Source organism: Spodoptera frugiperda, chromosome 13 (assembly GCF_023101765.2).
Source record: "Spodoptera frugiperda isolate SF20-4 chromosome 13, AGI-APGP_CSIRO_Sfru_2.0, whole genome shotgun sequence".
NCBI classification, from domain to species: Eukaryota; Metazoa; Arthropoda; class Insecta; order Lepidoptera; family Noctuidae; genus Spodoptera; species Spodoptera frugiperda.
This window is the reverse complement of record NC_064224.1, coordinates 4,411,020-4,435,910: the sequence shown is the minus strand read 5'-3', so window position 1 is coordinate 4,435,910 and position 24,891 is coordinate 4,411,020. Positions and strand designations below refer to the sequence as shown.

Genomic DNA, 24,891 nt, shown 5'->3' with positions numbered 1-24,891 from the left:
GCAAAGTGCGTATTTGTGAACCACTTTATGCAGAGTAGAGTCAATCTTTATTTAACGTTCTTATGTTTTCAAATTAAATTAGCTGGACTTGGTACACGTTATACGTAGAAATGATGTATTTGCTCTCACTAATCAACTTTGATTCGTTTTATCTCAGTATTGTTGTCTAAGTATTGAAGAAGAAATGACGTCACGCGACATTTGCAATAAATTTATCTTCAAAAGTACCTATTTGTTTCCGTAAGAAACAAAATACGTGTCTAATGTTTTAAAATAATACCTATACAAGACGGACATTAAAATAAAAATTAGTCATCTACGCTATTGTTGAAAATGTGGAGAAACATTATTAGAATTTATAGGTAGGTACAAAACTGGTAATAGATAGACTGTATACCTTTTCGGGTATGTTATCTTTTTATAACTTTGACAATAAAATAACTTGAAAAGTAAAACTCGATATATAGGTACTTTATTACGTTTTGTTACCCATTAATTCTCAGACCTGACCGTACCTGTATCTAACAATAAATACCTATAAAAATTCTAAAGATCAACCGAACAAGTTTATGTGTGGGAGAGCCATGCTTCGGCACGAATGGGCCGGCCCGACCGCAGTGATACCACGGCCTCACAGACAAACAAACCGACGTGAAACAACGCTTGCGTTGTGTTTCGTTGTGTGAGTGAGGTTACCGGTGGCCCAATTCCCCCCTTCCCAATCTTCCCAATCCCCGATTCTCGAATTCCTAGCCCCCAAAAGCCGGCAACACACTTGTAACGCCTCTGACGTTTCAAGTGTACATGGGCGGCGGCGATTGCTTACAATCAGGTGATACGTCTGCTTGTGTTTCATTAAAAAAAGAACATTTAAGATATCAATCTCATTAAATTTTCTAGTTTATAAGACCATATCATTAGCAAGGCTTTGACCGGCCCAGAGGTCAATGTGAAGTTATTCTTATTTATATTTTTATTAGGTATAAATTGGATAAACCGGATCTTGGCCACCTGGCTGAGATGCCCCATAGTGACATATGGTAGAAATTTTTGTTACCATCCATTAAGAAAAAACTCGTCCTCATGTCTTACTGTCGTGGTGATTTGTTGAATTTTTGTATAATGAGAAAAAAGAAAAGGATGTATGTATGTGCGTGACTTTTATGGTGCTTTTCGATCAGAGATACATACATCTCTATACTACGTCGCTATACTACGTTGTTGAGGATGCTTCCACCAATCGTAATTATTTGACAAAAAAACACACCAGAAAAGTTGAAAAGTAAAAGCTGTAACCGAAACCGAAGTAGACAACTAGTCAATCATAAAAATATTGGTTACCATTCATTAAAAAAACTGGTCCCTTTAATAATGATTTGTAAAATTTAACGTTATAGATAATTTATTACAGGTAGGTGATTGATTTCGCATATTGTTCGGACAATTAGTTTGAATTTACACCTGTATGTTAATTTTACTGTGAAGTGATCTCAAGCACAAATAAAATAGGGTCTTTTAGATTGTTGTTTAATATTTAGACACGTATTTTTATTTTCTTACGGAAACAAATACTTTCGAAGATATATCGATTTGAAATATCGCGTGACGTTACTTCTATGTACAATTTATACGCAAAATGACATGTTTGCTCCTGCTTTTAAACTTTGTATTTGTTTTATCCAAGAATTGTTATATTCTCCAAAGAAATACATAACGGTTACACAATGGTGCACTGATTTGTTATGTAAACAGTGATATTTTTTTTCTTAGCAACAACTGTATAAATTAAAACAAGTACAGCGGCGTAAATTAACTACAGTAGAATCCGGTTATAACGACTACCAAGGGACCGGTGACATTACGTCGTACTAACCGGAAGTCGTATTAAACGAACAGAAAAAAGTTTTTTTTTATATAACAGATATTACAGTTAAATGCCCGTTTAGGTGATGAGCAGATAAAAAAAAACTCATTTTAATCAAAATAGTTATTTATTAATTATTTAAATTACGTAAGGATGTGTAATGTACGTACATAATGTACCGCTTTCTTATATGGAAGTGTAAATCTATTCTAACAACTTTACATTTAATGCAAATGGTCTGTAATTTTTGTTTATTTCTGGTTTTATTCGCGTTTTATCGCGTCACTTGGATTTACCTACAAATACGTACTGCCATAAAATAAACAGTCAATTTCCAATCAGAGGCGTCGCGCGGGGCGATAGTTGAGATAGCTAATCATTTATTTCATTATTTTCTATGAATTATTTGTAAACACGGCAACGCTCGTCGTTTTGTCGTTGTAACCGGACAATTATGTGTGAAATTCGGTCGTTAAAAGCGGTTGGTCGTTGTAAGCGGAGTCGTAATAAACGAATGTCCATTAATGCAAGTTTATACTAAAACCAAACAAATGCCTAAACTTTCGTCGCTAAAAACGGTTGGTCGCTATATGCGAAGTCGTACTAAAGGGACTACACTGTAGTTATTTTAATTACAAATAAAACAATAAGTAGTTTTAAAGCTATCCCAGAAAAAAAATTGACAACTATGCGACAAAAAAATTAAGTTTATTGCCGAAGCTGGTTATATATTGAGGAAGTTGAATATTAAGTAACAAAATAATTATTATGTATTAAAAATAATAACATCATATTTAAAGGTTAGTTATCATGCTTTTTATTCTTTAAAGAGGTAAGTACACGAAAAATGGTTACCATTCACTAGTAAAATGAAAGAGATGAGCCTTTGTTGGGTTGAAAAGTATAGTATTAGAATTATTTTCTATCATCACGCTTTTTATCCGCAAAGATATAGGTAGAGGTGCACATTTCTGCACGTAATGCTATACAATGTACACCCACTTTCATCAGTGTGTTATTAGTCCCATGTTATAGACCTTATTACCATATACCAGACAAAATTCCAGACTCCATGCACTCAGAAATTTAAAAAAATCTGAATAAGGAAATAGGTAGGGTAATAGGTACTTTGCCCGACCTGGGTATCGAACCTGAGACCACTCTACCAACGAGGCAGTCATATTGTAAGAAAAAAATATATTATGAGAGAGTTACTAATCAACAGCAATGTTATAAATCCTTTAAGTAGGTATATGTTTATTTTTTCGAACAGTATTTTTTTTATTTTGACTGCAATTGTTACACTGTTTTTGTGTACCGAACGGAACAATGTTTTTTATAAACCTCAAATTATTGTTTTTGTGTGTGTATATCAAATCTTGTTTGTAATCGTGTCAATGATTGAAGAATTCTAGTTCGTTCGGGGCAATACCTTTTCCAAGAAAATAGGTAAAAAGAAAATGAATTTTTAATTTGAAGCGTAGTTCAGTGACATGCCTGCTCTACAGGTCTTGTGACTCCATTTTATTTTGGAACTATACCGATTATTATCATTGATTTATTTAGGTACCTACTTTATATTTGTAGTTTCGATTTATGCACCTAATAATATAAAAGAACATAATTATTTATAGAAAAACGTGTTCTCTTGTTTCAGTATTATTCTTTTTAAACGTACAATGTCTGTTTTTATTAAAAACTAGCTTTTTTTTGAGGGGGAGAAAATCATCCAATTACTTCTCCCGCCCTGGGCGAGGCGAGAGGGAGCGTCAGACTTTTACTGACTAAAAACCCCGTTTCTACTTCTGCTTGTAGAGCTGGAGTCCCGGTAAACCCGTTAGGTAGTCCGCAGCTCTGGATCAGATTAAAAACTAGCTGGCCCGGCAAAGTTAGTATTGCGTCCAACATTTTTTTTCTCATCTTTTAAATGTTCCCTGTATCTACCACCCCGTTCCTACTCCAGCCCTTCGAGCCGGAGCCCCAGTAAACCTAGTAGGTAATACGCAGATCCGGCTCAGGCATCAGCCCTACTGGGCCCTATCTGTGGTGGTCTGATGGCTCTTTGAGTGTATTCATAGCTTAAGTATTCAACGCAGTGTAATGTAATAAATATCCAAAACAGTTATGACTAGGCCAAAGTGTAAGTCATTGTACTTTACCCAGAAAAGGTATGAGACTGGTTTTTTACGCAATAATTAATGTTCGTTGGTCCTTTACACATAATGAAACTTATCTACAGTTACAAGTACGTGAATTAGGTTTTTATTTCTACTATGAAATTGGGCTGCGAATTTTGGTTGCAAAAATTTCTTAAGCCTAATTTTAAATTTTATTTTTCTATTTAAGTTTTACTTGTTCTTATGTTTTGACGTATCTTTCAATATTTAATATACTGTTGAATACTTGTTAATTATAATTTATATCCACAAAAGTTATTTTTGGAAATTTAAATCAGATGTGCAATAAAACCAAAAATTTTTAAAAAGGTCAGACTGGCGAACATATTTTCGAAAAACAGACAGACTTAGTTTTCATGTTTATACCTGCCTATAAGTTACATAATATTTACATTTTGTATAAAATATTTTTTGCAGTGGTCCATGTTCTTGCTAACTTTTTTGGGATGAGTTGGCATATACTTATTTTGACTTTTTGAAAATGTATAAATCATTCTGCTGGTTGTTAGAAAAAACATACTATGGGTAATTGGGTACCCACAAAAACATTTCATGTTAAATGTTGCCAAGACGAGACCATATAGCTCGCACTGTCAAAAAGTAATCAGATCCCGTGTAGAGCCAAGTTTCTAACCCTACATGCCCAGACCTAAATCGATAAGCCGCACGGACTTTTTGCTATTCGTCATATGGGCTTGAGCTTAAAAATCTATTCAATCTTCTAAACTCTTTCCGTGCGGCCAACTCGCCAGTTACGTCCAAGGTTTGCACGCCTACGAGATTATGGCGTAAAAACTCTGCTACGCGCTACGAACTACGCAGTACGAGCTATGGCTGTAGAATTTCCCCGTAACTTGAGTGTGAAATTAGGGCTTATCGATTTAGGTCTGGGCATGTAGGGTTAGAAACTTGGCTCTACACGGGATCTGATTACTTTTTGACAGTGCGAGCTATATGGTCTCGTCTTGGCAACATTTAACATGAAATGTTTTTGTGGGATTTCATTTCTTTTTGTAGGTTGCTTATGATAGAAAGATAAAATGAGCGACAAATACAACCTAATACTTTTTATCAATGAAAATTAAAACACTAGTATCTAAACCTTTACCTACTAAACTACTAACAATTAAATATTAGGCAAATGGTTTTTTTCTCCGCGATAGCAAACTTTTAAATCACCGAAATATTCCGAAAATTTTTCATTCAACGAGACAACCGTCAACGACGTCTGCCCTCGCGCGTCTGCCCGCGTTCGGGTGCCGCGCTCGCTGACGGGCCGATTATTTTTAGCTACTGCGCGGGGACGAGGGGGCAGGCGGCGGGCGTTGGCGCATACTATACTTACGATGCTTATGTTCAAAAGTATAGGTTGATTAATAAACACTTACCGAAGTGAAGTGTAGTAATATTATTCATATCTAAGTACTTATGGGTAGGATAATGTTTTGATTTGATGAAAAGTTTGTGTTCTATGTACTTGTGTATAATTTTCAGATCTCAAGCAGGAAATAGGGAATTAAGTTTCCCTATTTCAGATTTTTACCCTCCGCGGCCGCATTCAGACCTCTAGCGTCAAAAGTTGCGGAAGTCTCGAACAAACTTTCACCCCTAGTTTAAGGGGTTGGGGGTAAAAGTTCCAAGTTTTAGGATTTTTTTGTTGTTTGGGTACTAATACTAGCTTACATACCAAATTTCAGTTTTCTAGGACTTCAGGAAGTACCTTAAGAATTTTGTTGATCATCAGTGAGTGAGTGAGTGACGAAATCGGGGTATTTTAGATATCAATAAAATCTAAAGTATAAGAGCTATGCAATTGAAACTTTAGAGGTTTATTAAGTCTACCACTGACATTATATCCTGAAAATTTTGTTTATCTGGTATAACCCAAACTCAAGTTATGAAGGTTCAAAAATACGACGAAGCGCTTCGAGAAAAGGTAGGTAGTGCCCTTGCGCTTGCGCTTCGCTTGGCTCGTCTTGGCGGGGGCACTACCGTGCCCCCAGATATTATACGGATGTGCAGCGAATCGTTTTACGCGTGCCTTAAAGCGTCATCAGACTACCACAGATGGGGCCCGGATGCCGACCCGGAGCTGCGGACTACCTAGGGGGTTACCGGGACTCCGGTTAAAAAGCAGGAGTAGGAACGGGGTGGTTTTTAGTTCGTAAGAGTCTGACACTCCGTCTCGTCTCGCCACAAGGCGGGAGAAGTCATTGGATGGTATTTCCTGCTCAAAAAAGGTATATATTATTATAGATTTTGCACCTCTGCTTCCCCTTATGATGTATAAAAGGTGCGACTTTAGATTACGTGTGCTATACAATGACAACCTTTAAGTACTACTACCCTTTAAGTGTGGGAGAGCCATGCTTCGGCACGAACGTGCCGGCTCGACCGGAGTGATACCACGGCCTCACAGAAAACCGACGTGAAACAACGCTTGCGTTGTGTTTCGTTGTGTGAGTGAGGTTACCGGAGGCCCAATTCCCCCCTTCCCAATCTTCCCAATCCCCAATTCCCGAACAACAACCCTTAAATTCTTAACCCTCAAAAAGCCGGCAACGCACTTCTAACGCCTCTGGTGTTTCAAGTGTCCTCGGGCGGCGGCGATTGCTTACCATCAGGTGATACGTCTGCGTGTTTCATAAAAAAAAACTACATGTCATAGTTTTTACGCATGCGTGTTTGTCATTACCGTTACCACAGAACGTTAACAAGGTAATGATAATTGTGTGTGTGAAGTGTGTCAACATACTTTGTTTTATTATTTTATTTACACCGGCTTAAGACAAGTACCTACCGGTAATCAAGGCATTGACTCGGCATACATATTCATAATACGGAAGTTATGTAATACTTATACATAATTATATGAGTAAACTCTTTGTGTCAAGCTGCTACTAATTACCAGTCAACATACAGATCTCTACCGTCAGTACAAGTTTGTTTAACCTCGAACAAAACGAAACGAGAGCACTGATTGGTCGGTGCGAATGAACCAACCAATCAGAGCGCATAACGCGCTCTCGTTTTGATCTCGTTAAACGTAAAACAAACTCGTACTAAGCCCTCTGAATCTGACTGCATGGTTCGTGCAAAGGTTGCAACGTATTGCAGATTCGATTCCCGCGTCGAGCGAAAAGTGCTAAGGTAATTTTCTGAGTAAAATGACCATTTAACCCGGAGTTAGAAAGTTCGGCGGTGTTTCACCCCGTGCCTCCGAATGCACGTAAAGCCGTTGGTTCTATATCTGACCTCTCTCCGGTCGTGTTTGTCTGCCATCCCTTCGGGTTCAGTGGAGTGAGGGAATAGAGAATGCAACTGTGTTTGCGTAGGTACACACTTATGTACTACAACATATCCTGCCTAGTAGGCTAGTTATGTCCGAATACTTAAACGCTACTCAATTTTAAGACGCTCTCAAAACTAGTTCTGTCCCTATCAATTTTTTATAAAATGACTGAAATAGCAGATAGTACAATTTAAAATTAAAATAGAGTAGCATTTCAGTATTCGGGCGTTAGACTTGCCACATTGATCGAAACCCTATCCTATAATATTATCCGATCTACCAGAGATAGCCCTTTATCTCTGGTAGATCGGATACTTAACCTATATCGGATACTTAGACCTTATACTTAAACGTCGACTCTTACAGAAGTGACCGGCACACTGCTTCTTCAGCTTACTAATACTTTGGTCTATGTTGAAAACGTTTGTCGGATTGTCCCGACATTAACCTTTCAGCGAAAGCCAAGTGTCAAAATTAACATACTTATAAAGAGAGTAAATTAAATTTATTAATGAATTGTTAATCAGTTAAATACGATCACGAAAATGTTAAACAATATTGTTAAAAATGTTTATTTGCAAAATAAGGTCAAATGTCTACAAGTAAATGATCTCTAGTTTAAGTAAATTGATAACATTCAAAGAAAAAGTTTGTTGATTAATATTAATGTATTCATTTGTAAAACATTGTTATTAATCTTACTATTTCGTGTGTGCTTTGAACTTCTTTAATCGAGGAAATATGTAATCAACGTCAAATCACCAGATTTTTTTTAGGGAAATGATAAAATCGTGTTGTTATTTTGACATCCTCCGTGGTTTAATCAAATCCAATAAGTGATTTGGCAAAATCCCTGTTCTTATCATATCGCTGCGACATATATATTTAGGTTTATATAGTTTGTAATAACTCGCTAGTTAAATTGTTTAGCATTTCGATAATTTTCTCGGGTGAGGAGAATTATTAAAAAGCAAAAACTCAATAAAAAAAAACTACGTTTTAAAGCCCCGACTTTCATAAACTAAAAATAACTATGATAGTTTTGATGTCGGCGCCAAAAGTACTAAACAATCTAATTAGGTTTTAATATAATTTGTTTACGTACCTAGTACCTATACCTACATTGTACATGTTAATACATACCTACAAATTACCTTAAAACTTATGTTTTAAGTATCTACTTAGGTTTTAATATTATTTTGTTTACCTGCCTATACATATAGGTAGTATAGGTAAGTTATATCTTGTTATGAGGTTGTGGCACCGACTTCTAAATTCGTAGTTGACAAATTCAACATCAGATTTCGAATCTACATTTAGATGCTACGTGTGTTGGACCAAAGTTCAAACTTGGAAACAAAATAAAAAAAAATCAAAATTATTCAGTGTGTTTTCGGTTTCTAAATATGACTTTGTTAATATACATATTAAATGATATCTTGTCTAGTATAAAAATGCATAATATTATACTAAATAATTTTATATTAATTTTTATACTGCATAATATGCATTTTTATACTAGTCAACACCGCGAACTTTTGTTTTGCTTTAACTTCTGCGTATTTTTGTATTTTTTTTTAAATGGTTTTATTTAGCTTGACCTGTTTGTTCGTTTCGGTCAAATTTAGTAATAGGAATTTCTCCCGCTTTCTGAGGACAGATCAATCTGATTTTTTATACACACTCTATTTTTTGATTACCATACACATTAAAACCAGAACTAAAAACACCAACATTTCATTACCATGCCTCAATAGTATTTTGTGGAGGGGTTTTTTTTTATGAGGTGGGAAAATCATCCAATGACTTCTCTCGTTTTGGGCGAGGCGAGAGGGAGTGTCAGACTCTTACTGACTAAAAACCACCCCGTTCCTACTCCTGCTTTTCGAACCAGAGCCCCGGTAAACCCACTAGGTAGTCCGCAGCTCTGGATCAGGCATCACCCCTACTGGGCCCCATCTGTGGTCGTCTGATGGCTCTTTGAGGCGCGTGCGGAACGCGACGCGCCGCACGCACGGGTCTGGATCTGGTGCAGACCCGCACTTACGGTGGCCGGAGATCGTCGCGCGATCCCCGACGCCCGGAGTGTCTCTCGCGACGGCTGGGGGTTTTGTGGAGGGTGATGCTTTAATCCTGTCGTAAAGAGATTTTTTTTTGTAAAGGATTATGGGCATTTGAAATAAAAAATTAAATTAAAAATTTAAAAAACCCCCGACATAAAAACTTAATTTCCCTTTAAAAAGTAAAAAATAATAAAAGAAACTTAATCTTAAAGTACCTAAGAATGTACTAATAATTCTAAAAAAAAAATACGTCTCGTTGGGGGACCGCTCCTAATTATTTCTTACTTATCTACAATTTGTTCATAAGTATCACATGCTTGGTGTTAACATTAAAGTAAATTGATGTTTAAGTACTTAACTATAACGCAGAAAATAGAAATATAACGGCGCGTGCGGCGGTGTACAGTCCGTATGAATGCGGTCCTAAATTGAGATCACTGCATCCGTTCGGGAGTTATGATGCCACAGACAGACAGACAGACAGACAGACACGTCAAACTTATAACACCCCTCTTTTTGCGTCGGGGGTTAAAAATGTAAAAAAGCGTTTATGAAGTCACAAGAAAAATACATAGAGTTTATTATTTTCTTTTGTTCTCCTCTAATTATATTTTCTGATTTATTTCGTTGCAAGATCCATGTCCCTGAGAAGCGTCGGACTTCAGTGTACTGGTATTTTCATAGTTGTATCTACTGTAGATGCTGGCTTAAAGGAAATAAAGCGGTTCGGGAGGTTGTGGCGGGCTTGTATAAAAAAATGTTTACTATTTTGACGTATAATTTAATAACTGGTCTCATACTGGTTTTAATATAATATAATATTATATAATATTAACCTTCGTATGTAATGAAATAGATGCACCAATTACCATTACATTTTTTACTATTAAAATTTGTTTCGCATAGTCGACATTATTTATTTAAATGTCATTTCCTTGTCAAAATAATAATTCGGTTGTATGTAATATGTTTATGTTAATTATTTTTTATTGTTTTATATAAGGTGTTCTAAAAGTATCTGCCACGGCTTTAATCGGAGGTAGTGTTGTGTTTGAAGATTACGTATGGACGTAATTGGACATTTCTACATGTTTTTTTTATCACATCAACATCCACAGCCTATAAGTGCCCACTGCTGACCAAAAGCCTCTTTTCGCACGGAGAAGGTTTGAGCATTAATCACCACGTTTGCTCAATGCGGGTTGGCGATTTCAAACTTATAATCAGAAATTATAAGTCCAGATTTCTTCACGATGTTTTATTTCACCGTTAGTTATTTGTATTTAAATGATCTTAGAAAGAACATATAACTCGGAAAAAGTCATATTGGTACTTTGTCGTTGGCAGGTTTTGAACCTCCGGGCCACCATGGCATTCTTTTTTATGAAGCTTTTTTTATCAAGATTCCTTTATTTTTAAACCAGTTTGCAGTAATAAATTATACGTGGCTATTTATATTTTTATATTAAAATCCAGTACCTTTGATGCATTGCTTTTCTAGAATATTCTTGTATCACAACTGGACATGAAGTGAGCTTAAAACCTGGCTCTGGAAAGGTCAAAGGCCTAATGAGATGTGTAGACCAGTTTATGGCCTCGCCAAGGAGACATAGGTATAAACTATTTTTAGACTAAGCCATGAGTCGTTAAATCCTAAGTCAATGAGGAATGTAATAAAAATAAGTGTATCTTAACGTTTATTTTGAGTTTGTTTCAATATTTTAATAAGAATAACAAAGTTTTTAGTTAGATAAGAATACCCTTAGTACGAGTTTGCTTTACGTTTAACGAGATCGAAACGACAGCGCGTTCGGCGCTCTGATTGGTTGGTTCCTTCGCGCCGGCCAATCAGAGCACCGAACGGGCTCTCGTTTCGTTTTTCCTCAACGCAAAGCAAACTTGTACAAAGGGTACAGATAGCTTCAAATTAGTATTTTAATATTCATTTCTTGTTCAACGCATAATATTTGTATTTGTATAATTTGTAAACACGTGGCTTAATAAAATCACGTGACCAAGTGAAATTTTTTTCCTTGTCGAAAATTCGTATAATGTATATACTACATTTCCATTCTTAATAAAAGTCGAATTCTTGCTACTTTTTAAAATATATGTATATGTCGCTAGTCGCCACTTTTACCGTAAACATAATTTATCAATGATCATTTATAAAAATAAATTTATTAGTACCGTTTTAACGGAAATCGGGGCCAAAGTTGATATATTCAAGATCAAACAAAATTTTAATCTTCCAATGTAGAAATTAAAATAGTATATACGGTAAGTTAAAATAGTAGGGATTAAAAATAGACGAATATTATAAATCTGAATGAGTGTGTCTATGTTTATTAATAAACAATCACCTCAAAATGGCTGAAGGGATCGGGATGAAATTTGGAACAGGGGTAGATATTTTTTTTTGTAATATACCTTAGCCAATAAATATACAGTAATAAGTATACGGATCATCCGATTTCGTGAATCATGCACCTTTATATGCTTTAAGGTAAAATTGTCGTTGATGTTGAATAAACAGGAATTTCAGATGTCGGCAGATGCTATAAACAGGTTTTTAAGTGATATTATCAATCTTGACATATACACAGTGAATGAAAACATGTTTTTTTTGTTTGTTCTATTATACTTTATTTATTTCTAATACTTGATTATTCCATTTGTAAATATTGAATTTGAAAAAAACATTAGATACGGTACTAATTATTAATATCTAAAATGATTGACTTTTCCGAAACACGGGAGATGACTAATTTTTATTTTATTGTTGAGAGTATGTGTTATTACAGACTATTATCTACCTTTGTTCCCGATCCCTTCAGCTGTTTTGATGTGATTGAGTAACAAACATACACACAAACTTACTAACTTTCGCATTTAAAGAAAGATACATAGTAAGATGATAAAATGATTTTAACAGGCTTATTAAAATTTATTGTATGACGACATTGTCAGAGTGGCGGGGAGCCAGTGAATGCAGGTGGCGGCTTGTCGTTCTACGTGGAGGACTAAGGAAGAGGCCTTTGTTCAGCAGTGGACGTCTCTCGGGTGATGATGATGATGGTGATGATTTATTGTATGGTCATAAAGATTAATAATGTTTACCAAATACCTGATCGATCGGACGTCAGGAAGGGGACCCAAACAAACAAACAGGGGCCTTAGTTTGCTATTACAATTGTGTCAGAATGGTCTCCTCTTGCACTGCTCAATGATCGACCATTCTGACACTATTGTAGTAGCAGACTAAGGCCCCAGGTTAAGCGAAATAAAACCATTTAAAAAGATGTCACCATCGGTAAAATTGGTATACGTTAATAGACATAACCAAAGACCAAAGCTAGTTTTAAAATAAAAATAAGATGGATAACTAGTTAAACTCGTTTTGGGAATCAGCACATAAAGTGCCCGTCTACAATAAAAACTAGTCCTGCAGTCGATCACGATTAGACTTTGGTATTTTTATAAATTATTCAGATCTTTATACATTGTATATTTTTGTATTGATTTTAAGGTGTGTAAAATAAAGTATGCAAGTGTGGGAGCCATGCTTCGTCACAAATGGGTCGGCTCGAACGGAGTGATACCCCAGAATACCGACGTGAAATAACGGTTGCGTTGTTTGTTGTGTAAGTGATAATCTTTCCAGTCCCCGATTCCCCAACAACCCTTAAATTCCTAACCCCCAAAAAGCCGGCAACGCACTTATAACGCCACTGGTGTTTCAGGTGTCCATGGGCAGCGGCGATTGTTTACCATCAGGTGACACTCTCTGCTCGTTTACCGACTTACATCATAAAAAATGTATTGTTTTTCTCCATTCTTTTTCTTTATTAATTAACTTAAATACACTTATATACTACTTAATATACCACTATATACTGTGTAGGTACTGTTTACTTATATTCGAAAATATCTCTAATTTTGGAAATAGTCAATTCAGAAGAAGGATATCGCTAGTAAATATGCGTTTAAAAATCGTTAATAATAGAATAATTTTGTTTTGACCATGAAAATCGAAAATATTAGTATTAAAAGTAATATTTTCGATTTCGATAGTTATATTATTAGTATTTAAAGTAAGATTTTTCCTGTTTTTTTTTGTAAGAACGTCATCGCGATGCGACGTGTAATCAAACATGAGGTCTCGTGCTGCGCGTAGTTCCAATATCTTTAATTATGAAGCAAGCACGTTTATACTACTTTTTTGTATAATAAATCGAAGTAATAATAATATGTATTAATTCAAGTTCGTTGTTTTATTGTTACCAAACTTGCCACTTAACGATGACATAATATTTAATGACATAATATTTGAAAACAATATGAATTGTTTACGTACAAGTTACAAGCAGGCAACAGGCAGCAGTGGACGACGTGTTGTCGTGTCGCTTCATATCGCCACGACACTTCACTATGACCTGTCCCTTTTTTTTGAGGGCGGAAAATCATCTAATCACTTCTCCCGCCTTGGGCGAGGCGAGTGGGAGTGTCAGACTGTTACTGACTAAAAACCACCCCGTTTCTTCTTCTGCTTTTCGAGCCGGCCCCGGTAAACCCGCTAGGTAGTCCGCAGCTTCCACTGCAGTCATGATTTCGAACTATAAGGCTAAGAACTCACGAAGTGGTTTCTACCCGCGGCCGCTGCGGTGGCGGAATAGGGTTTTATTTTCAAAACTCACGAGACTGCAGTTTTTACACAGCTTGCCGCTGTGATTATCGCCCGCAAGTTTGATTATCGCAAAACGGGCGGTTGTAAGACGGGACGTTAAACGGTCAGTGTAGTTCCAGACCACCAAGGATAGGTACATACAAAGAATATAATATTCTGTGTATCTAACACAGAATATTGAAAAAAATAAAGTTCCGGGCCCGCTGCCACAGCGGGTGTGACAGAAAATCACTTCATGAGTTCTTAGCCTAAAGCTCCGTACTCACATACGGTATTAGTCGATGAAGCTAAGCTGTCGAGTAAAACCCATGGCTTGGCCTTTCGCCCACACATTCAGTATTGATCTATCGAGTGAAGTCCACCGTTTAGTATTCGCCGAACAATTTGAGCCAAAGGTTGACGGTGCTTCGAGTAGGCTCGAAGGAAATTACTTTCATTTAATTCCATCGAGCTAGCTCGGTGTGAGCCTTCGAGCTGTACGTTTTGCTGTCCATACGTTAATTTTTACTTGACTTCGAGTAAAACTGTCAAGTAATACCACATGTGAGTACGGACCATAACAGTGACACTACAGACCCGCGATCGGGCGACACTGTCGTCTGTAGCTCGACGACGCGTCGCTAGCTTCGTATCGCTAACCACGTAGGTAATTTCATAGAAATACATAAAAACCAGTAATGTCGCTGCGCTGCTGCCTCCTGTCGCCCGCTTCCAACTTGTACCTTTAATGTCATCATGGTGAAGTTATGTAGAATGAGATAACATCACGGTATGTGTTTATTTTTCCCAGAAGGGTGGGGCAGTGTCTACAGTAATAAATGTATCGCTTGAAATGTGCATCATACATTAATGTATAAAAGTATAGCGTTAGAACTTCGCTATTAAATACGCAATCCTAAATTGTGACTATTTGCGTATTGTTAATTATTATGTTATCGGCTTACTCACGTAATGTTTTGACGAGGAACTCGACTAGTTTCAAGCCATGCTAGAGGCTCATATTCATGAGCAGCATTACGCGACACACGACGCGGCGATTGTCGCACTGCTACTGGCGATTCGAGCCACGCGCCCATCGCGCCCTCTGCCTGGAATCGCGCGTACTATCCGTATTGTTACCGAATTTGTTAAAAAAATTGTATTATTATACTTAGGGCCGATTTTTTCAACACCACATTTTTATCAGAGGTTAACTTTGTATTGACAATTCTATGTACGCCATATATACCACAAATATCACCTCGTTTTTTGCAAAGAGTACGGTAACGATGGAGTTTCTTGCCTTTCTTCTCCATTAGAAACTACACTTTGGAACAAGTACCTAGCTACTAACAGACAGACTGACGAAAAATTTTAGTTGACTGCCTAATTAAGGATTAATTGAAATAAATGCTTTGACTTTGTGACGTTTGAAGCAAGCCTTTTTCTGTTGTGGCATTGAAAGATTTACGAATATGTCTTGTTGAATATTTTCATTTCCCTCTTATGTCTGTATCAGATCTGATCAGCAGTCAGCAACGGCATTACACAGGTTGCTGTACACAGTCATGGTGGATATTTTCAAGATTTTTTTTAAATAGTCGAAATAATGTGGGACTTTGCTTAAGTCCTTGAACTTCTAGTATATATAGCGGATCGGGAATTACCGGCCTTGAGTTAGACTAGTTTCTAAAACATTACACATTAGGACTTGATTTCGAAAATGAATGAATAGTTTTTTCTACCATGTGATTTATGATAACTGGTGTTATTTTTAGAAAAAAAAGATTATCATTGCTAATTTACTTAAAATGGTTAGTTTACATATCGGATTGGTATCTACCTATAGTTTATTTTATTGACATTTTTAGACTTCTATATAACTTGTCAATTATCATTCGTCTTGATAAATTACAATAGTTTTTTTTTTATTGGGAAAACCATTCAATGACTTCTCTCGCCTCGGGCGAGGCGACAGGGAGTGTCAGACTCTTCCTGACTAAAAACCACCCCGTCCCTCCTCCTGCTTTTCAAACCGGAGCCCGGTAAACCCGCTAGGTAGTCCGCAGCTCCGAAAATTATATTTTGTATATATCCCCTTTAAACTTCAAATTGTATATCGAAAGCTGAAAGAAAATTTTCCAAATACATTCCGCCATTACCGTCGACAAACCGTCTGATATTTTATCTATAGATATATAAAAGTCGTTTGTAGATAAAAAACGAACTATAATCCTGTATCGTCTATAGATTTCAATATTTAACGAGCTTGATAGAAAATTATAACCGGAATTGAAAAATGTTGCTCGGTCGAAACTATTTTAGCTACCTATCAGGATGTAATTTTTTTTAAGTTCTACTTACTCAAGGATCACAGGTCTTTCTTATACAATACTAGATACTTAATTATTATGTTGTCGGCTTACTCACGTAAGTGTTTGACGAGGAACTCGGCTAGTTTCAAGTCATGCTTGAGGCTCATATTTGTGAGCAGCATTCCGCGATAAATACTAGATACTGCCCCACGATATCACCTACTGCTTAACTACTTTTGATTGTAGCGTGATGTTTAATAGCCTACGTCACCCTCCATTCTTTTAACTATCTCCTCTTAAAAAATCACGTCTATTTGTCTCTTTGTTTTGCCGTGAAAGATAGACACAAAGTCAAAGTAACATTTTCATAATTTATTCCAATTAAACTATACAGAAATAAATAATAGTCTGTCAGTCTGTCCGTTAGTGAAGCTAGGTAGGTACACAGTTTCACATTTATAAAATTAGTATGAATTAAGTATCTGATTTCGGTAAATTATTGTTGGGATTTCCGATATTTGAAGCTATATCACATAGTCTGGAATCGTAAAGATTATTACGAGTATTTAAGAGTCAAAGCCAAAGTCAAATCATTTATTCCAATTAAACCATAAATAAGTACTTTTCAAATGTCAACAACTAAAGAAATAAACAATAGTCTGTCAGTCTATGCGTCACTGAAGCTAAAGGGACTCGATGCTAAAGTAGAAGAACGAGCAAGAAACTAAAATCGTTACTCTTTAAAAAAGATACATTTTTACAGTTTTTCTGAATTCAGTTTCATTGAGTGACAGTGCCAATTACGCCGCTCATGAATAAGAATCCCAGTATGATTTGAAACTAGTCGAACCTTTTTCGAATAATTCGTCAAAGCGTGTGTGAGTCATATTTTACTGTTAATTTAGTATAATATCTTACGAAAATTATTTATTACATAAAATGATTAATGAATTCTTAAACCCTTTACTCTTTAATCGACAGTTGAACTATTAAGTAAACATACAAAAACACCTGTTTAGTTTAAAAATGATTAATAAAATGTCAAAGTTTGTTTTAAAAACGTGACAAATCGGAAAGTGTAATGAATATTTTATGGTATTCGAATACCTATATTAGCATAATGTTCCTAAACTTGTTTTTTCACTGTCATCAAAGGTACGTCTGTCCTATAAAATATGCCATTTGCATATGATTAGGAGTTCACACGAGCTTGTATTCCATAAAATTTATGAATAAACCTGATACCTACTATGTAATATACTTACTCAACATAAAATCAATGGTTCTGCATAAAAAATGTTATGCTCCTAGCGGCCCTTAGGAGCTTTTCGATATTTTCTATGATTGATCGAAGTCATCTTTTCTTGGCTATAAAGAAGATGATACACAGATTTATAAAAATTCATTTGTAGGTACTTATGTATTGTAACACCTTAGGAGTTACACACGCCGAGGAAGACCTGATGGGTTGCTGGGGATCCGGCTCGAAAAGCAAGATTAGGAACGGGGTGGTATTTAGTCTTTAAGAGTTTGACACTGCCTCTCGCCTCACCTAAGGTCGGAAAAGTTATTGGACTATTTTCTCCCCTTAAAAAAAGACTTAGTTACACACGGATAAGGTTGTATCGTTTAATACAACCTTAAGACTTCTCGTCAGTTATCAAGATTTACGTATCGCCACGCCCGTTATATTATAAAAAAGTAACGTTTCACACACTATTTTATTTCTCTAGAGTAGCCACCTGGTTGACTAATCCATAAGTCACCGACAGTGTAGGTATGTATGTACCTACACTTTGGCGCAAAATCAAGTTTATCAATAAAAAAAGGTAATTTAAAAAACTAAAAAACCCGACTGCGTTTCTTTATAATATTAAAATGAAAAAACCCTAAAACAAGAAAGTCATCGTAAAATTGAAGCAGTCGGGACCCATTCTAAATATGGGTACATGCGGCTGGCTTTGTAGAATGGGTCCCGACTGCTTAAATTTTACGATGACTTTCTTGTTTTAGGGTTTTTTCATTTTAATATTATAAAGAAACGCAGTCGGGTTTTTTAGTTTTTTAAATTACCTTTTTTTATTTAATTTTTTTTTAGTTTTATTATTTTTGTATTTTGATATATCTAGTGTCACTCTCACAGTCAATACGAATCAATTGACACCTATCAAGCGGAAATCCATCCAGGCTAGAGTGAGAAATTTTCGAATTTGGCGCCAAAAATCCGCCATTTTGTTTTTTTATTATTTTGATATATTCAGTGTCACTCTCACAGTAAATACGAATCTAACGACACCTCTCAAGTTAAAATCCATCAAGTCGTTTAGGCTAGAGAGTGAGAAATATTCGAATTTGGCGCCAAAAATCCGCCATTTTGTTTTTTTTTATTATTTTGATATACCCAGTGTCACTCTCACAGTAAATACGAATCTAACGACACCTCTCAAGTCAAAATCCATCAAGCCGTTTAGGCTGTAGAGCGTGCCAAACAATTATACATACATACATACATACATACATACATACATACACTCGAAAAACATAACCCTCCTTCTGGCGCAGTCGGGTAAAAAATACTAGTTTGAATTTTTAATGTTTCAAACACGTGCTTGGTACATCTTGGTTAAAGTCATATTTATTGGCTGTTGATTATAATAATGTTCGCATAACTTGTTAAAGGCTTTGTTTGCCATTTTACTTATAACTATATGAGATTTGAATCATTTGACTCAATGATTTGTTCTAGATATGTGTCCCAGAGATGAGCTATGTACCTACCTATGCTACGAAGATGTAATTGCTTAAGCTGTGAAACTATGTGACCGTTTCCACTGTTACTAATCAGCTATGTGGCTACGCAAGGAATATGTGATACTCGAGTATGTAATGTATCGATAGTAGCGAAGCCATCCATAGCACGCATCTTTTCATATAAAAAAGTTCGTTTCCACTAGTACTAAGCTATGTGTACCAATGACTAAGATTGGTGGAAGCCAAACATATCCATAGCAACGTAGCATAGCGTATCTCAGGTGGAAAAACACACTAAGACGGGGAAAATATTGTTGTATCTACATTTAATTTTTACAAACTTATAAATAAATAAATCACTAAACTTAAAAATTGCAACTAATCTCTCAAGCTCAGTGGTGTTTTTGTGGCTATTAGATCAAAGAAGAAGTATTTAAACATGAGTAAAAATTAAAGAAGATATCACCTAGATAACTACCGCCATCTATCCATAATCAGTGCAGTTGAGTGTTTGTATCGTTAAAATATTCTCAGCTTCTCATGATACTGGTTTTACTAATGTACTCAATTTGTAACAAGTTTACACGAATGTCAATAGATGGCATGTGTACATATTTTCTTCTCTATTTTATACATACTAGTGGTCGCCTAGTGGTCGAAATTCGACTAAATACGATTTAATTTACAATACCACTTAACATACGTTCAAGGATAATTTTTATTTAACGAATTGCTATTAGTTTTGTAAAATTCAAATTAATATATTTCGGCGCATCATGAACAGGAAAACTCTATTCATATGAGACGTAAGAATATCATCGCAATGTTTGTCGATTTTGACGTTTTGTCAAATACGATCAGATACCATGCATGGTAGTGTGTGTAATGTTTTATTTATTGATTTAATGTACTTTATAAGCATTATTTTTGAAAAATATTAGTGTTCTGTACTTCTCCTACACGTAAACTATAAGTGTACCAAATTTTATGCTCCTACGTCCGCGCAATTTTCGTAAAAGGGGGCCCAAAGTTTTTGCATCACGTATTAATATATAGATAATATAACTGTAGAAGTGTTAATTCTGTACAATGAAAAAATAAAAATTTAAAATTCGCCACTTTTCATTATAAGATTAAAATGTGCGCTTTCGTTTTGACTTCGTTGAAGCAAACTCGTACTAAGGGTACAGTTACAAAAAAAAAAACAACATTTGTAAATATGTAATACATATAATCATTACAATACTTATATACTAGTATAGATTTTGACAGAAGATGGGCTTAATATTGACAATACTTACATTGTATATAACGAACATATCATATAAAACAATGAACCAAAATGTATATAAAACTTTAATATTGTTTTCTGCTTAACTAGGTGTAGTTTTTAGGCCGTAGTCCGATTGATGAGCTCGGTAGATGAAGGGAACCCGACGGATCAGGTTTCTGAAATAAAAGGAATCTTTTTCAAAATGCATTTTTTCTCTGGCCGGGTAATCTCAGGCCAAATACCGGCTCAGACGGATCACTGGATGGTAAGCAATCTTTTGGAGGTTATAGGGTTGTTGAGGATTCGGGGTTTGGGTAGATTGGAGACAATTGGGCCTCTGGCAACCTCTCACAACAAAATACAACGCAAGCGTTGTTTCACGTCGGTTTTCTCTGAGGCCGTGGTATCACTCCGGTCGAGCCGGCGCATTCGTGCCGAAGCATGGCTCTCCCACACTTAAATGTCCTAATAACAACACCAATCACTTATTTATACTTACCAATATCTTTAGGTACTCTTGTGTTCGTTGTTGAAAATTCCTTAAGCTTCGTCTGTGGCACGAAATGTTGAACAGTCATCCACACCCAGGTACCGATCAATATCATCCAAATGAATATAATTAACAAAGCCAACATTATTACACTTTATTCGAGTATTTTTGAAATAGTTTCCAACTGACTGTGAATCCCGCTTCTGACTTATTGAATAATTATAACCGTCTTGTTAAGCTCGTTTTATACAATCTCGTGCAAAAATTATGTCATCTATGGAATATATTAGTGATGTACATATATCTTCTTTATATGTATATGTATGTATTATAAAACTAATAAAAGTTTGTTTTGGCTAATCACATCCTCAATTTAATAAAAGGTCGCGGCAATGACATTGACATTTCTTTTGAGTTGCATTTAGTTAAGATGATTAAAACAATTCAACTAAAAATACGTCCAAGTCGATGTATGTCTGAAATAAAAGTGTGTGTTATTTTTGGCTATATTTGTTCTTTTATCTTTCACTTCTTAACTTAACTTAACCTTTTCCCTTAATTAATTGAAACTAACTAACTATTATATTATTATGTAAATGCAATTTAATTAGTAATAAAAATAATACTGCACTGGGCGCATTATTCTCAAAAACAATCTTAATGTCAATCCAATAAAATCTCAATAATTATTCAATATCAAAATTATACAAATTCAATCGTAGCTGTTAATAACATAACATTCAGAGTACGGAATATAGAGCCAAACTAAATGTACGTCACTACGTCAATAAACTAAATGAGTATCATTTAGTAAATGAGTATCACCAGGCAATTGGATGCTATCTATTGGGAACTACTGTTGGTTACGCAAGAGTACAAAAATAATTCAGCCTTTGTCATCCTAAGCATTTAACTTAGGACGACAAAAGCCAAGGAAATGTAACCAATGTAAAACGTATGCCTCACTCAGAATTAAAATAAAATTTACTGCTATTTATTGGAATTTACTAAAATGTTGAAACAATATGTAGAAAAATGTTCCTGCGCGATTAACCATAGCAATACATAAACATACAATTAGTTGCTGCTACTAATCTTAACCTGTTCTAAGATATATACCTACATATCGTATCAGTCTAGTTGATTTTTAGATGTATTTTGTAAATCTATCATGATATTTTCTATTTACTATAATGTATATTCAATTAGCAATGACATGTGTCTTATTGAATTTCTTTACTGCTTTAAGAAGGAAGCCAATATTTTTTTATTATAATATTTTATTCTCTATTTTTTTTGACAGCATTTATAAAAGTTATAGGTAACTATGATATTATATTTAAAATACAATATACTACTTAATTAATAGTTGATTATGATACATATTGTTATCGCATAATTCATGTAAAATAAAATATGAAAACAAATAAATAAGAACTTGTTATCAAAAACTGATGTAGTTTCTTCTTTGATGAGTTTTGTTTTTCTAAGTTTTGACGAGTGTTGATAGAAAACGGCAAACGGTGGATAAAGTTTCTGAAACAAAATAAATAAGTTATTTTACTAAAAGAATAATAATAATACTTGTTCTTCTTTAGGCCCTCTGGTTGCAAGTGCAACTATTGAAATAAAAAGTTCTGGGTCAGAAAATGTATTTTCGAGGTTTTCCGATATCTTTCACACGAATAACAACCTTTCGCTTGCGTTCAATGGCTACAGGATATAACACACTTAATGCGCAACGGTCCAACCCAGCAATTAACTTGACATTTAAAATATACAATAGAATCAGGCGTTACTTTGCAGAAATCCATGCTACACTAACAATACAGTAAGATTTACCTACAGCAAGCCGGGCACAAGTGAAACATCGTCGCATCGCGCGCTTGCAGCACGCAGTCGGCACGCCGTAAGCACGCTGGCAGCTAGCGGCAGCCACAATTTTATTCGAAACCACGCAATATCGATGCCGTGCGTGCTATGTGTGTTTTGACCTTAATTAATAGTGTTTCCTACATTGCCGTTTAAATAAATAACTAGTTTATTGATTTAATGTGATGGTGATGATTAATGATAAACACTCATCGTCACCTTAATTATAATATTTAAATTAATGAATACTATTCAGATTTATTGTTTTTTTTTGAGATAAGCCCGCCACAGCCTTCCACAACTACTTAAACTCTTGTTAACTAGAATCAACAGTAGATATCACCATGAAAAAACCGGACCACCGAAATTCAGCACGTTTCAGGGACATGTATAACTGTCTTAGACTCCGCAACCAACGATACTATTCAAATTATGGATTTTCGAAACATTTTATTAAAAATAACTTTGACCCACACTATGATTGTTTCGGGTCTGGGTGTCATATGCATGTGAATGTGTATGTTTGTAAACGAACCCACGACACAGGAGAAAATCGTAGTGTGAGGCCATGTTAAAAAAATAGATAAGGCTAACAGGCCACGTGGTCCTCTTGAATTAATTTCAAATGCATCTTCAAGAAGTTATATTAATAAACAATGCGTCTAGTGTCTATAATTATAAATATATACCTAATCTAATAGGTAGTAAAAAAAACATAATTTCTACAATAATTACGTAAATCAGAGCAAATCTTGAGATAGTTCTTTTAATAACCACAATATAAGTGTTTGTACAAAAAAAGAAAAACAATTGACCATTAAAAATAAGACAAAGGGTTTCATAACGGTGAACAATAATAATTTACTGTAATGATTTCTAAGTGAAAATTGCTACCTAAAGTACCTGCAAGAATCAGTGTTTATTGAGTTTCTTTTAAACTTAATTACATTTAGTATTGCTTCTCCTGGTTACTTGGTAAGATATAGGTCTCAATATCTGATACATTTAGTTGTTTTTAATTTTATTGCGAAGGGCTTACCTAAAAAATTTAGCTGTATGGCAAAGAAAATATATCACTTAACATATGTTATGATCCCATTTGATAATAGGAGTTTTTTTTTGAGGGGGGAAAAATCATCCTATGACTTTTCTCACCTTGGGTGAAGCTAGAGGGAGTGTCAGACTCATACTGACTAAAAACCACCCCGTTCCTGCTCCTGATTTGAGCCGGAGCGCTGATAACCTGTTACGTTGTCCGCAGCTCATATGGGGTGAGCCCAAAACCATTTGTCCGGTATCACACTTGTGAATGAACGACCAACGACGTTAGAATATTTATATTGATGATAATCATTAGAAAATTATTAATAGGTAATCGTACTTACAATTAAATCGAAAAGAAAATCTTCAGAAAGATTTCCTTATTCCATTTGCGATGAAAAATGTTGAACAGTCATCCACGCCCAAGTACAAATTAAAATACTCCAAACCGATATAAACATCAAAAACATCATGTTCGCACTTTTCTCAAGGCTTTTTGGATTATTTCTTACTTTAACTATGAATCTGGTCTTTTGGTACGCGCTAGAATAATTAAACTGAATTGTGGTCTTTTAATATGGTCCTTTTATACACAGAACTAACTTTAAAGAAATAATTAGATACCCACTAACTTTATTAGATAATTGTAAGTGGAACAAGCATAAATATTCCATATGTTACATAATGCTTTTAAATAGATATAGACTTAAGAGTTCTGTATCTTTTTTATTTAGTTTTATAGAAACGAATTAAAATATAAAATTTTATTTATCCCATTTTTATCATAGTAAAATATTTTATAGTAAAATAATGTATCGGGGAATTCAATGTCATTGTTATTGGTCACCTTCTCCCATTCGACCTTCAATCTGGCACCTTCAAAACTTCAAAATATGATCTCTGATTGCCTGCCCATTATTCTCTTTGTAAAACTACTTAAATAAAATATTCATGCATCACATCATCAGCCTATAAGTGGCCACTGCTGACTAAAGGCGTCTCACACGGAGAAGGTTTGAGCATTAATCACCACGCTTGCTCAATGCTTTTTCAAACTTATAATTAGAAATGTTTTCACGATGTTTTC

The 24,891-nt window shown here is 35.1% G+C and overlaps 1 protein-coding gene and 1 long non-coding RNA gene across 2 annotated transcripts in view; one reads left to right on the top strand and one right to left on the bottom strand.

Annotated features, from left to right (window-relative positions):
* Positions 1 to 1,911: 1,911 nt before the first annotated feature.
* LOC118270728 (cytochrome P450 4c3-like) overlaps positions 1,912 to 24,891 on the top strand; it is a 125,903-nt gene continuing 102,923 nt past the window's right edge. The window contains exon 1 of the mRNA XM_050698186.1: positions 1,912 to 1,929. The gene's annotated coding sequence lies outside the window, so the exon portion shown is untranslated. The remainder of the gene's footprint in view (positions 1,930 to 24,891) is intronic.
* On the bottom strand, positions 20,339 to 24,343 carry LOC118270484 (uncharacterized). Its single transcript, XR_004783213.2, has 3 exons — positions 24,149 to 24,343; positions 20,901 to 22,427; positions 20,339 to 20,577 (listed from the first exon to the last, which is right to left on the bottom strand). It is a non-coding gene; the product is annotated as an uncharacterized LOC118270484 (long non-coding RNA).